This window comes from Crocuta crocuta, unplaced genomic scaffold (assembly GCF_008692635.1).
Source record: "Crocuta crocuta isolate KB4526 unplaced genomic scaffold, BGI_CrCroc_1.0 scaffold102, whole genome shotgun sequence".
Taxonomy (NCBI): domain Eukaryota; kingdom Metazoa; phylum Chordata; class Mammalia; order Carnivora; family Hyaenidae; genus Crocuta; species Crocuta crocuta.
This window is the reverse complement of record NW_027530019.1, coordinates 3,264,258-3,276,455: the sequence shown is the minus strand read 5'-3', so window position 1 is coordinate 3,276,455 and position 12,198 is coordinate 3,264,258.

Here is a 12,198-nt window from a genome sequence, read left to right as displayed (position 1 = left end):
GTTTGCTGACCCTTGGTTAGACCATTAACATTTATTTTTTAAAAACTTTTAAATGTTTTATTTACTTTTTTGAGAGAGACAGCGTGAGCAGGGCAGGGTCAGGGAGAGACGGAGACACAGAATCTGAAACAGGCTCCAGGCTCTAAGCTGTCAGCACAGAGCCTGACACGGGGCTCGAACCCATGAACCGTGAGATCATGACCTGAGCCGAAGTCGGACGCTCAACCGACTGAGCCCCCCAGGAGACCCATTATGGTTGATTTAAATCTATAATCTTGATACTGTCTAATCTTTTGTTTTTCTTTTCTACTGTCTTTTGAACTGATGAAAAATTTTAAATAATTCTACCTTATTTTCTTTCTTGGCTTATTATAATAAGTATAATGAATTATAAAAAATTTACTATTTTATTTTCCTTTAGAGTTTATTGTGTATATTTTTATCAGTGTACCTGTACATCTTCAATCTAAGAAACTTAGAAGAATATATTTCCATTCTCATTTCCTGGCCTTTGTACTAGTGTTCTCGTACATTTTACGTGTATATATGTTATGCAACCAGAAAGTATTATTATTTTTGATTCAAGTGGACAATCACCTTTTAAAGATATTTAAATGATGATGAAAAAAGTATATCCTTCACCTATGTAGTTACCAGTGCTGGTGCTTTGTGTTTCTTTGTGCAGATAGATCTCCATCTAGTATCATTCCTATTTGGGTTGAGAGGCTGACTTCCTGTACATGACTTTCACATTTCTTAGTGCAGATATGCTGGTGATAAATTCATTTACCTTTTGCATGTTGAAGTCTTTATTTTACATTTTTTTTGTGCTCATTTTTTGGCAAGGCAATTAGGTCTTGCTTTTTCTCCCAGTTTGAGTGATAATTGACTGATAATGTTCCATACTTCTAGGTGTACAACATAATTATAGGATATATGTATATAGAGTGAAAAAATTATCACAGTAAGTTTAGCTAACATCTATCACCTCACATAGATTTTTTTCTTGTGATGGGAACTTGTGTGTGTGTGTGTGTGTGTGTGATGAAAACTTTAAAAAGTCTACTCTTGTAGCAATTTTTAATTATGCAATATGGTATTGTTAAATATAGTCACGTTATACATTATATCCTCAGAACTTAGGTATTCTATAACTGGAAGCTGTTATCTTTACCTCACATTCATGTATTTCCCACTAATAAGCCCCTCTTCAAACAATCTCTTCTCTGTCTCTGTAATTTTGGTTTTCTTAGATTCCACGTATAAGTTAGATCATAAGAGTATCTTTCTCTGCCAGACTTATTTCACTGAGCATAATGCCTCAAGCATGAATCTCAGGTTGTCACAAAAGGCAGAATCTGTTACATTTTAACCAGTGAAAAATATTCCATTGTATATATATAAACCATATTTACATGATCAAGTCATAGATCAATGGTCAAATAGGTTGTTTCCAAATTAGGCTGTCATTGTAATTGTAGCTATGACTACAATGAACATGTGGATGCAAACAGCTTTTCCAGATAGAGATTTCATTCCCGTTGGATAAATACCCAGGCTGGAATGTGGAATCATATGAAAGTTCAATTTTTAATAATTTGAAGCTCCATAATATTTTCCATATGTTGGCAATTGATATTGCCAACAACAGTGAAAAGGAAATCCCTTTTACTCATTCTCACGGATACTTGTTATCCCTTTGTTACATTTCTTTTTCATGTTATCTCTTTGTTTTAAAAGGTATAAGGTGCTACGTCATTGTGGTTTAGATTTGCATCGTTCTAGTTCATGATGTTGAGCCCTTCTCACATTCCTGCTGGCTATGGTCTATTTGGGAAAATGTCGATCTACTTGGTGCTTTTGGCCATTTTTTAATTGGATGGTTTAATTTCTTTCTACTGAGTTGTATGCTTTGTTAGATGTTACAGATATTAACCCTTATCAGATATGATGCGCTAATACTTGTTCTCCCCTTCTGCAGCTCGCCTTCTCATTTCCTAATGGATTCCTTGGCTGGATGGGAGCTTTTTAGTTTGGGGTCGTTTCACTTGTTTTTGCTTTGGTTGCCTTTGCTTTGGGGGACAAATCCAAAAAATCATTGCCAAGATTGATACCAAAGAATTTACCTACTATGTTTTCACCTAGGAGTTTTAGGGTTTCAGGTCTTATGTTCATGTCTTTAACCCAGTTGGAGCTGATTCTTTTGTGTATGGTATAAGAGAGGAGTCCACTCTCCTCCTTTGGCCTGTGGCTGTCTACTTTTTCCAGCAGTTTATTGCAGAGACCATCCTCTTTCCATTGTTGACTCTTGACTCCTTGTCATAAGTTGGCCACAAATGAATGGGTTTATTTCCAGGTTCCCTATTCTGTTTCTTTGTGTCCATTTTTATGCCAATACCATACTACTTTGATTACCTTTGTAACAGAGTTTGAAATCAAGAAGGGTGACACCCCCAACTTCTTTATCAAGATTGCTTTAGGGTCGCCTGGGCGGCTCCATTGGTTGAGCGTCTGACTTCGGCTCAGGTCATGATCTCATGGATTGTGGGTTCGAGCCCTGCGTCAGGCTCTGCTGACAGCTCAGAGCCTGGAGCCTGTTTCAGTTTCTGTATCTCCCTCTCTCTGACCCTCCCCTGCTCATGCTGTCTCTCTCTCTCTCTCTCAGAATAAAAAAAACATTAAAAAAAAATATCGCTTTGGCTCTTAGGGGTCTTTGGTGGTTCTGTACTGATTTTACATTTGTTTGTGCTCTCTGGGTGAATAGTGTCATTGTAATTCCCCCCATCCTCCCTCCTATCCCACTCATGCACATTCGTTTTTAACTGAGGTATAATGAAAAGCTAACACTATACTAGTTTCAGGTGCCCAACATAACGGTTTAATATTTGTGTATATTGTGAAATGACCACCACACGAAGTCTAGTTAACATACATTGCCATATATTGTTACTAAAATGTTTTTTCTTTTACATTTTGCTTGGGGTTTTTTTTTTCTTGTTAAGATTCCACCAGTAAGTGAGATCGGTCTGATTTATTCCACTGGGCACAATGTCCCCAAGGTCTCTCTGTGTTGTTACAAATGAGTTTTCTTGTTTATGTACACACTATCCCATTGTGGACATGTATACCCCCATTTTCTCTACCCATTCATCCACCAGTGGACACTTAACGCTGTTTCCATACCTTGCCTATTGTATGTATGCTACAGTAAGCATGGGGTACATGTATCTTTTCAAATTAGTGTTTTTATCTTCTTTGGATAAATACTCAGAAGCAGAGTTGCAGGATCACATGATCGTTCTATGTTGAATGTTTTGAGGAATCTCCATTCTGTCTTCCATAGTGGAAGTCCCAATTTACATTGCCACCAAGGGCATCCAAAGGCTCACCCCGCTCCACATCCTCACCAACACTTGTTATCTCTTGTCTTCTTGAATGATAGCCCGATAAAATTTGTGAGGTTACAGGCCATTGTGGTTTTGATTTCCATTTTGCTGGTGAGGAGTGATACTGAGCATATAACTGTCGGGCATCCAAATGACTTCTTAGGCAAATGTCTGTTGAGATCCTCTGCCCATATTTAATCAGACTGTTTTGTTTCTATCTTTACATTTTGGATATTCACCTCATCAGATATTTGCTTAGTAAATAGTTTCTTCCCTTGTATATCTAGCCTTTGCATCTTGTTGAAAATTTCCTTAGCTTTGCAGAAGCTTTTCAGTTTGGAGTGTCCTACTTGTTTAATTTTGCCTTTGCTGCCCATGCTTTTGGTGTCACGATCAAAAACCCATTGCCATAACCAGTGACTAGAACCTTAATCCCTGTGTTTTCATCTAGGAGTTTTATGGTTTCTGGTCTCACTTTCAAGTGTTTAATGTACTTTGAGTAAGGTTTTTTTTTTAAACAAGGTACTGTAATTTATTATCAATCATCTAAATTCATAAAGTCTCTAAATTAACACCAAGTGCCTGAGTACTTTATTCCTGAAAAGAATTTGGAAAAGCTTCCCTTCTGTGCAGTTGATTTAGCTGAATTTTTTCTTCTTAAACATTTTAATTCCAGTATAATAAACAGTGTTATATTTCAGGTATACAACGTAGTGACTGAAAATTGTATACATTACTCACTATTCACCAAGATAAGTGTACTTGTAATCCCCTTCACCTATTTCACCTATCCTCCCACCCACCTCCCCTCTGGTAACTACCAGTTCTCTATATTTAAGAATCTGATGTGTGTGTGTATGTGGGGGGGGGGTCTTGTCCCTCTTTTTTTGGATCGTTTTGTTAAATTACACATATGCGTAAAATCTTAATGTATTTACTGTCTGAGACTGACTTATTTCACTTAGAATAATACCCTCTGGATTCATCCATGTTGCAAATGGCAAGATTTCACTTTTTTATGACTAATATTCCAGTGTGTGTGTGTGTGTGTGTGTGTGTGTGTGTGTGTGTGTGTGTGCACGCGCGCGTGCCAGTCTTTATCTACTCATCTCTTGATGGGCATCTGTGTTGCTTTTTGTATTTTGGCTATTATAAATAATGTTGCAATAACATAGGGGTGCATATATCTTTTGGAATTAGCATTTTATATTCTTGGGGTAAAAACTCAGTAGTGGAATTACTGGGTCATACAGTAATTCTATTTTTAATTTTTGAGGAATATCCATTGTGTTTTTCCCAGAAGCTGTACCAGTTTGCACTCCTACCAATGGTGTCTAAGGGTTCCTTTTTTTCCAAATCCTTGTCAACAATTGTTGTTTGTTTTTTCATTGTATCGATTCTGACAGGTGTGAGGTGGTATCTCATTGCATTTCGTTGATGATTAGTGATGTTGACGATCTTTTCATGTGTTGGCCATCTAAATGTCTTTGGAGAAATGTCTGTTCATGTCTACTGCCTATTTTTTAATTATTTGTTTTTTGGGTGTTGTAGGAGTTCTTCATATATTTGGATACAAATCCTTTATTAGATATGTCATTTGCAAATACCTTCTCATTCAGTAGGTTCCCATTTTTTTTTTAATCATTTCCTTTCTGTGCAGAACCTTTTTATTTTGATGAGGTCCCAGTAATTTTATTTTTTTAATAATTTATTGTCAAGTTGGTTTCCATATGACACCCAGGGCTCATCCCCACAAGTGTCCTCCTCCATGCCCAGCACCTCCCTTCCCCTTCCCCCCACCCCCATCAGCCCTCAGTTTGTTCTCAAAATTCAAGAGTCTCTCGTGATTTGCTTCCCTCCCTCTCCCCAACTAATTTTCCCCTGCTTCTCCCCCATGGTCCGCCATTAAGTTCCTCCTAATCTACCTATACATGAAAACATATGGTATTTGTCCTTCTCTGCCTGACTTACTTCACTCAGCATAACACCCTCAAGTTCCATCCATGTTGCTACACATGGCCAGATTTCATTCTTTATCATTGCCATGTAGTATTCCATCGTATAGATGAACCACATCTTCTTGATCCATTCATCAGTTGATGGACACTTAGGCTCTTTGCAAGTTTTCACTATTTTGAGAGTGCTGCTATGAACATTGGAGTACATGTGCCCCTATGCATTAGCACTCTTGTATCCCTTGGGTAAATTCCTAGCAGTGCTATTGCTGGGTCATAGGGGAGTTCTATTGTTAATTTTTTGAGGAACCTCCACACTTTTCCAGAGGGGCTGCACCAGTTTACATTCCCACCAACAGTGTAGGAGGGTGCCCATTTCTCCACATCCTCGCCAGCATCTAGAGTCTCTTGATTTGTTCATTTTTGCCACTCTGACTGGCGTGAGGTGGTATCTCAGTGTGGTTTTGATTTGTATTTCTCTGATGATGAGGGACACTGAGCGACGTTTCATGTGCCTGTTGGTCACCTGGGTGTCCTCTTTGGAGAAGTTTTTGTTCATGTCTTCTGCCCATTTATTCACTGGATTACTTGTTTTTCAGGTGTGGAGTTTGGTGAGCTCCTTATAGATTTTGGATACTAACCCTTTATCTGATATGTCATTTGCAGCTATCTTTTCCCATTCCGTTGGTTGCCTATTAGTTTTATAGATTGTTTCCTTTGCTGTTCAGAAACTTTTAATCTTGATGAGGTCACAATAGTTCATTTTTGCTCTTGATTCCCTTGCCTTTGGGGATGTGTCAAGTAAGAAATTGCTGCGGTTGAGGTCAAGGAGGTTGTCCTGCTTTTTTCTCTAGGGCTTTGACGGTTTCTTGTCTCACATTCAGGTCCTTGAACAATTTTGAGTTTATTTTTGTGTATGGTGTGAGAAAATGATTTAGTTTCATTCTTTTACATGTTGCTGTTCATTTCTCCAGCACCATCTGTTAAAGAGGCTGTCTTTTTTCCATTGGATACTCTTTCCTGCTTTGTCAAAGATTACTTGGCCATACATTTGTGGATCCAATTCTGAGTTCTCTATTCTATTCCATTGGTCTATGTGTCTGTTTTTGTGCCAATACCATGCTGTCTTGATGATGACAGCTTTTTAGTAGAGGCTAAAGTGTGGGATGGTGATGCCTCCTGTTTTGCTTTTCTTCTTCAATATTATTTTGGCTATTCGGGGTCTTTTGTGGTTCCGTACAAATTTGAAGATAGTTTGTTCCAGCTTTGAGAAGAATGCTGGTGCAATTTTGATTGGGATTGCATTGAATGTGTTGATTGCTTTGGGTAGTAATGGCATTTTAACAATATGTATTCTTCCGATCCATGAGCATGGGATGTTTTCCCATTTCTTTGTGTCTTCTTCAATTTTCCTTCATAAGTTTCCTATAATTCTCATCATACAGATCTATATCTTTGGTTAGATTTATTCCTAGGTATTTTATGTTTTTCTGTGCAATTGAGAATGAGATCCGTTTCTTGATTTCTTTTTCTGTTGCTTCATTGTTGCTGTATAAAAATGCAACCGATTTCTGTACGTTGATTTTGTATCCTACAACTTTGCTGAATTCTTGGGTCAGTTCTAGTAGGCTTCTGGTGGAGTCTGTCGGGTTTTCTATGTAGAGTATCATGTCATCTGTGAAAAGTGAAAGTTTGACTTCTTCTTTACCAATTCTGATGCCTTTTATTTCCTTTTGTTGTCTGATAGCTGATGTTAGGACTTCCAGCACTATGTTAAACAACAGTGGTCAGAGTGGACATCCCTGTCATGTTCCTGATCTCAGGGGGAAAGTTCTGTTTTTCTCCATTGAGGATGATGTTAGCTAAGAGCTTCACATAGATGGCTTTTATGATGTTTAAGTAAGTTCCTTCTATCCTGACTTTCTCGAGGGTCTTTATTAAGAAGGGATGCTGTATTTTGTCAAATGCTTTTTCTTTATTGACAGGATCATATGGTTTTTATCTTTCTTTTGTTGATATGATGTATCACATTGAGTGATTTGCAAATATTGAACCAGCCCTGTAACCCAGGAATGAATCCCACTTGATCATGGTGGATAATTCTTTTTATGTGCTGTTGCATTCGATTTGCTAGTATCTTGTTGAGGATTTTTGCATCTGTATTCATCAAAGATATTGGTCTGTAGTTCTCTTTTTTTGCTGGGTCTCTGGTTTGGGAATCAAAGTGATGCTGGCTTCATAAAATGAGTCCAGAAGTTTTCCTTCTATTTCTATTTTTTGGAATAGCTTGAGAAGAATGGGTATTAACTCTGATTTAAATGTCTAGTAGAATTCCCCAGGGAAGCCACCTGGCCCAGGGCTCTTATTTGTTGGGAAATTTTGATCACTGATTCAGTTTCTTCACTAGTTATGGGTCTGTTCAGATTTTCTATCTCTTCCCATGTGAATTTTTATATGAGTGTGTGTTTAGGAATTTGTCCATTTCTTCTAAGTTGTCCAGTTTGTTGGCAGATAATTTTTCATAGTATTCCCTGATGATTGCTTGTATTTCTGAGGGGTTGGTTGTAATAAGTCCATTTTCATTCATGACTTTGTCTATTTGGGTGTTGTCTCTTTTCTTTTAGAGAAGCCTGGCTAGAGATTTGTCAATATTGTTTATTTTTTCAAGACATCAACTCTTGGTTTCATTGATCTGTTCAATTATTTTTTGGATANCTTGAGAAGAATGTGAATTCCATGGCCTCAAGATGTAGAGTTCTAAATGTATCTGTCAATTCCATCTGGTCTAATGTATCATTCAAGTCCATTGTTTCTTTAGTGATTTTCTGTTTAGCTGATCTATCCATTGCTGCAAGTGGAGTACTAAAGTCTCCTGCTATTAACACATTCTTATCCATAAGATTGTTTCTGTTTGTGATTGTTTTATGTATTTAAATGCTACCGTATTCGGTGCATAGACATTTATAATTGTTAGCTCTTCCTGATGGATTGACCCTGTAATTATTATATAACACCCTTCTTCATACCTTGTTACTGTCTTTACTGTAAAGTCCAGTTTGTCTGATATAAGTATAGCTACTCCAGCTTTCTTTTGACTTCCAGTAACATGATATTTTCCCATCCCCTTACTTTCAATCTGAAGGTGTCCTCCAGTCTAAACTGAGTTTCTTGTAGACAGCAAATAGATGGGTTTTTGTTTTTTAATCCATTCTGCTACCCTATGTCTTTTGATTGGAGCATTCAGCCCATTTACATTCAGTGTTATTATTGAAATATGTGGGTTTAGAGTCATTGTGTCGTTTGTGGCATTCATGTTTGTGGTGTGTCTCTAGCATCTTGCGTTCCTTGCAACATTTCCCTCAGAGAGTCCCTGTCCGGATTTCTTGTAGGGCTGGTTTAGTGGTGACAATTCTTGCAATTTTTGTTTATTTGGAAAGACTCTTATCTTTCCTTCTATTCTGAATGACAGGCTTGCTGGACAGAGGATTCTTGGCTGCATGTTTTTTCTGTTCATCACATTGAAGATCTCCTGCCATTCCTTTCTGGCCTGTCAAGTTTCAGTAGATAGGTCTGTCACCACTCTGATAGGTTTCCCTTTGTATGTTAGGGCCCTTTTGTCCCCAGCTGCTTTCAGAATTCTCTCTGTGTCCTTATATTTTGCCAGTTTCACTATACGTTATGCAGAAGATCGATTGAAGTTACGTCTGAGGGGAGTTCTCTGTGCCTCTTGGATTTCAATGTCTGTTTCCTTCCCCAGATTGGAAAAGTTCTCTGCTATAATTTGTTCAAGGACCCCTTCAGGGCCTTTCCCTCTCTCTGCCTCTTCTGGAATCCCTATGATACAGATATTGTTCCATTTGATTGTATCGCTCAGCTCTGGAACTCTCCTTTTGTGTTACTGGATCAGTTTATCTTTTTCTGGGCTTCCTCTTTTTCTGTAATTGTGTCTTCTAATTCACCTATTTTCCTCACTGCCTCTTCAGTCTGTGCATTGGATACCTCCATTTTATTAGGCACCTCACTTATAGCATTTTTAAAATTCATCACAACTATTTTTGAGCTCCATAGTCTTTGTAGCAATAGCTTCTCTGATGTCTTCCATGGTTTTTTCAAGCCCAGAGATTAATTTTATGACTATTGTTCTAAATTCTTGTTCAGTTATGTTGCTTATATCTGTTTTGAGCAGTTCTTTAGCTGTCATTTCTTCCTGGGATTTCTGTGGAGGGAAGTTCTTCTGTTTCATCATTTTGGTTAGCTTTCTATCTCTTGTTAGTTTTTTTTAAAAATTTTTTCAATGTTTTATTTATTTCTAGGAGAGAGAGAGACAGCGGGAGCAGGGGAGGGTCAGAGAGAGAGGGAGACACAGAATCTGAAGCAGGCTCCAGGCTCTGAGCTGGCAGTCATCACAGAGCCGGACGTGGGGCTCGAACCCACGAACCGCGAGATCATGACCAAGTGAAAGTCGGACGCTCAACCGACTAAGCCACCCAGGCGCCCCATCTCTTAGTTTTAAAAGCTTGTTATGCACTGTGCACCTGCGAATACTGCTGTTAAAGAAGGCTCTTTTATTGTCCAGGAACTGTCCGTTCAGGAAGTGTTCTTTGAATGGTGTTCTTGGTCTCTCTTGTTGAGACTTTGGTTATTTTATTTCCCTATTCATAGTGGTATTTGGGACTCTCCACCATGTATACTTTGGCTTGTTTCTTTTTCTTTTTTTTAAATATTTTTATTTATTTCTAGGAGAGAGAGAGAGAGAGAGCGAGCGTGAGCAGGGGAGGGTCAGAGAGAGAGGGAGACACAGACTCTGAAATAGGCTCCAGGCTCTGAGCTGGCAGTCAGCACAGAGCCTGACGTGGGGCTCGAACCCACGAACTGCGAGATCATGACCTAAGTCGGATGCTTAACCTACTAAGCCACCCAGGCGCCCCCTACTTTGGCTTGTTTCTTGAGGTAGCCCTGGAAAAGAAAACAGACAAACACACAGGGAACAAAGACACACAAACACAGAAATCCAACAAACACACAAAATGAAAGGCGGGGGAAGAAAAAGGAAAGGACAAAAGAAAAGAGGAATGAGGGAAGACCAGTAATAAAAATAAAAATAGATAAAAAATAAAAAGAAAAAAGAAAAAAACCCAAAAGACCAAGGACAGTCTAAAAGCATAAAACCAGAATTCCCATCTACAAATAAAGAGCCAGGTGTATGCAGTGCTGATTGAAGAGTATATACAAAGAGAGAAATGACAGGGTGGGGAGGAAGTGAAATTGGAAATGAAATGACCAGGCAGAGAGACTAAGAGGTTTAATTCAGAGAAAGAGGAGAATATGGTTAGAGGTGAGGAGAAATAAATGAAGATAATGTTACTCAGAGAAACTGTATAGTCTGATTACTCCAGAGAGAGAGAGAGAAAGGTAGCTGTAGATGTGTAGAATATACATTTAGATAATTAAATGTGACTGTTTAAGCAAACCAGTGGCCAGAGTGCCCAGTCCAGCAGAGGGGAGGGATACGAATGAGACAAGGGAAAAAATATATCTGACCAGAAAGAATTGATCTAGAATTAATCACAGCAGTGTATCCACGTTGGTCTTGCCCTAGGGCTCTGGTTAAAAAAAAAAAAAAAAAAAAAAGGCTCTCTAGGGGGGATGGGTGTGGTTTGGTGTAGGCGGGTCTTAGCCTCCATTGAGTCCTGTGGGCGCTCCCTGAGGTCCCACCTTGGTGGCTGTGGGGAGAAAAATGGCGGCGCCCCAGTCCCTTCTCAAACCAAGCATTGTAACTCACTCTTTTGGGTCTGATCTTCCTGTGCCGCAGTAGTAGCCGAGGTGGGCTGTGCTCTATGTCCCAAGCCACGCCTCTTTTCCAGATCTTAGTCTGTGAGCCATTGATATCACCCGAAATATAGGCCCACAGGACAAGTCCCTGCAAGCAGTTTCAAGCCTCTCACCTACCTACTGGGAATCGAGCTGAGCCAGAAGCACAGCGGCGTGGCTTTAGGGGCCGCTGCGTCGCCCCTCCCCCCACCCCCCCAGGTCTAGCTGGCGAGCGAGGAGCAGTTTCTCTTGGGGTCGGCTGGGACAAGTGCGTCCTGCTCACGGTCAGCTGGACAGCTGGAAACTGGAACCCTGTGTTCCAAGCCAAGGTTTTTCTTTTCTCCAGCGACAAGGACAGTGTCTTGAGCAGTTTCAGCCACTCTTTCTTTCCCCTCGACTCACCGCGGCTCCCTGTAAAGGGGGCTCCCTCCATGTCTCCGGGTCCCGGCCCATTTTTATCTTCCCCAGTTCACACTCACGCTATAAGGTTTTCTCAGCAGACTCTGTCTCCTTTTCTTCCTAAACTCCTGGATTCTGTAAGGGTTCCTATGGCTGTCAGGCCTTCTCCGTGTGAGATATGGGGGCAAGTGAAATGTACGGAGCTCCCTACTTCTCTGCCATCTTGCCTCCGTCTCAGTAATTTTATTTTTACTTTTGTTTCCCCTGCCTCTGGAGACCTATCTAGAAAAATGTTACTATGTCCAATATCAGAAATTACTGCCTGTGCTCTCTTCTAGAGTATTTATGGTTTCATGTCTAATATTTAGATCTTTAGTCCCTTTCAAGCTTACTTTTAGGTATGGTGTAAGAAAATGATCTGGTTTCATTATTTTGTTTGTGGCTGTCCAGTTTTCCCAACACATTTGTTGAAGAGACTATCTTTTTGCGTTGAATATTCTTACCTCCTTTGTCTTGGTTAATTGACCAAATAAAGATAGATTTATTTTTGTGTAGTCTACTCTGTTCCATTGGTCTTTGCATCTATTTTTATCAGGACCACACTGTTTTGATTGCTATAGCTCTCCAGTACATCTTGAAATCTGGAA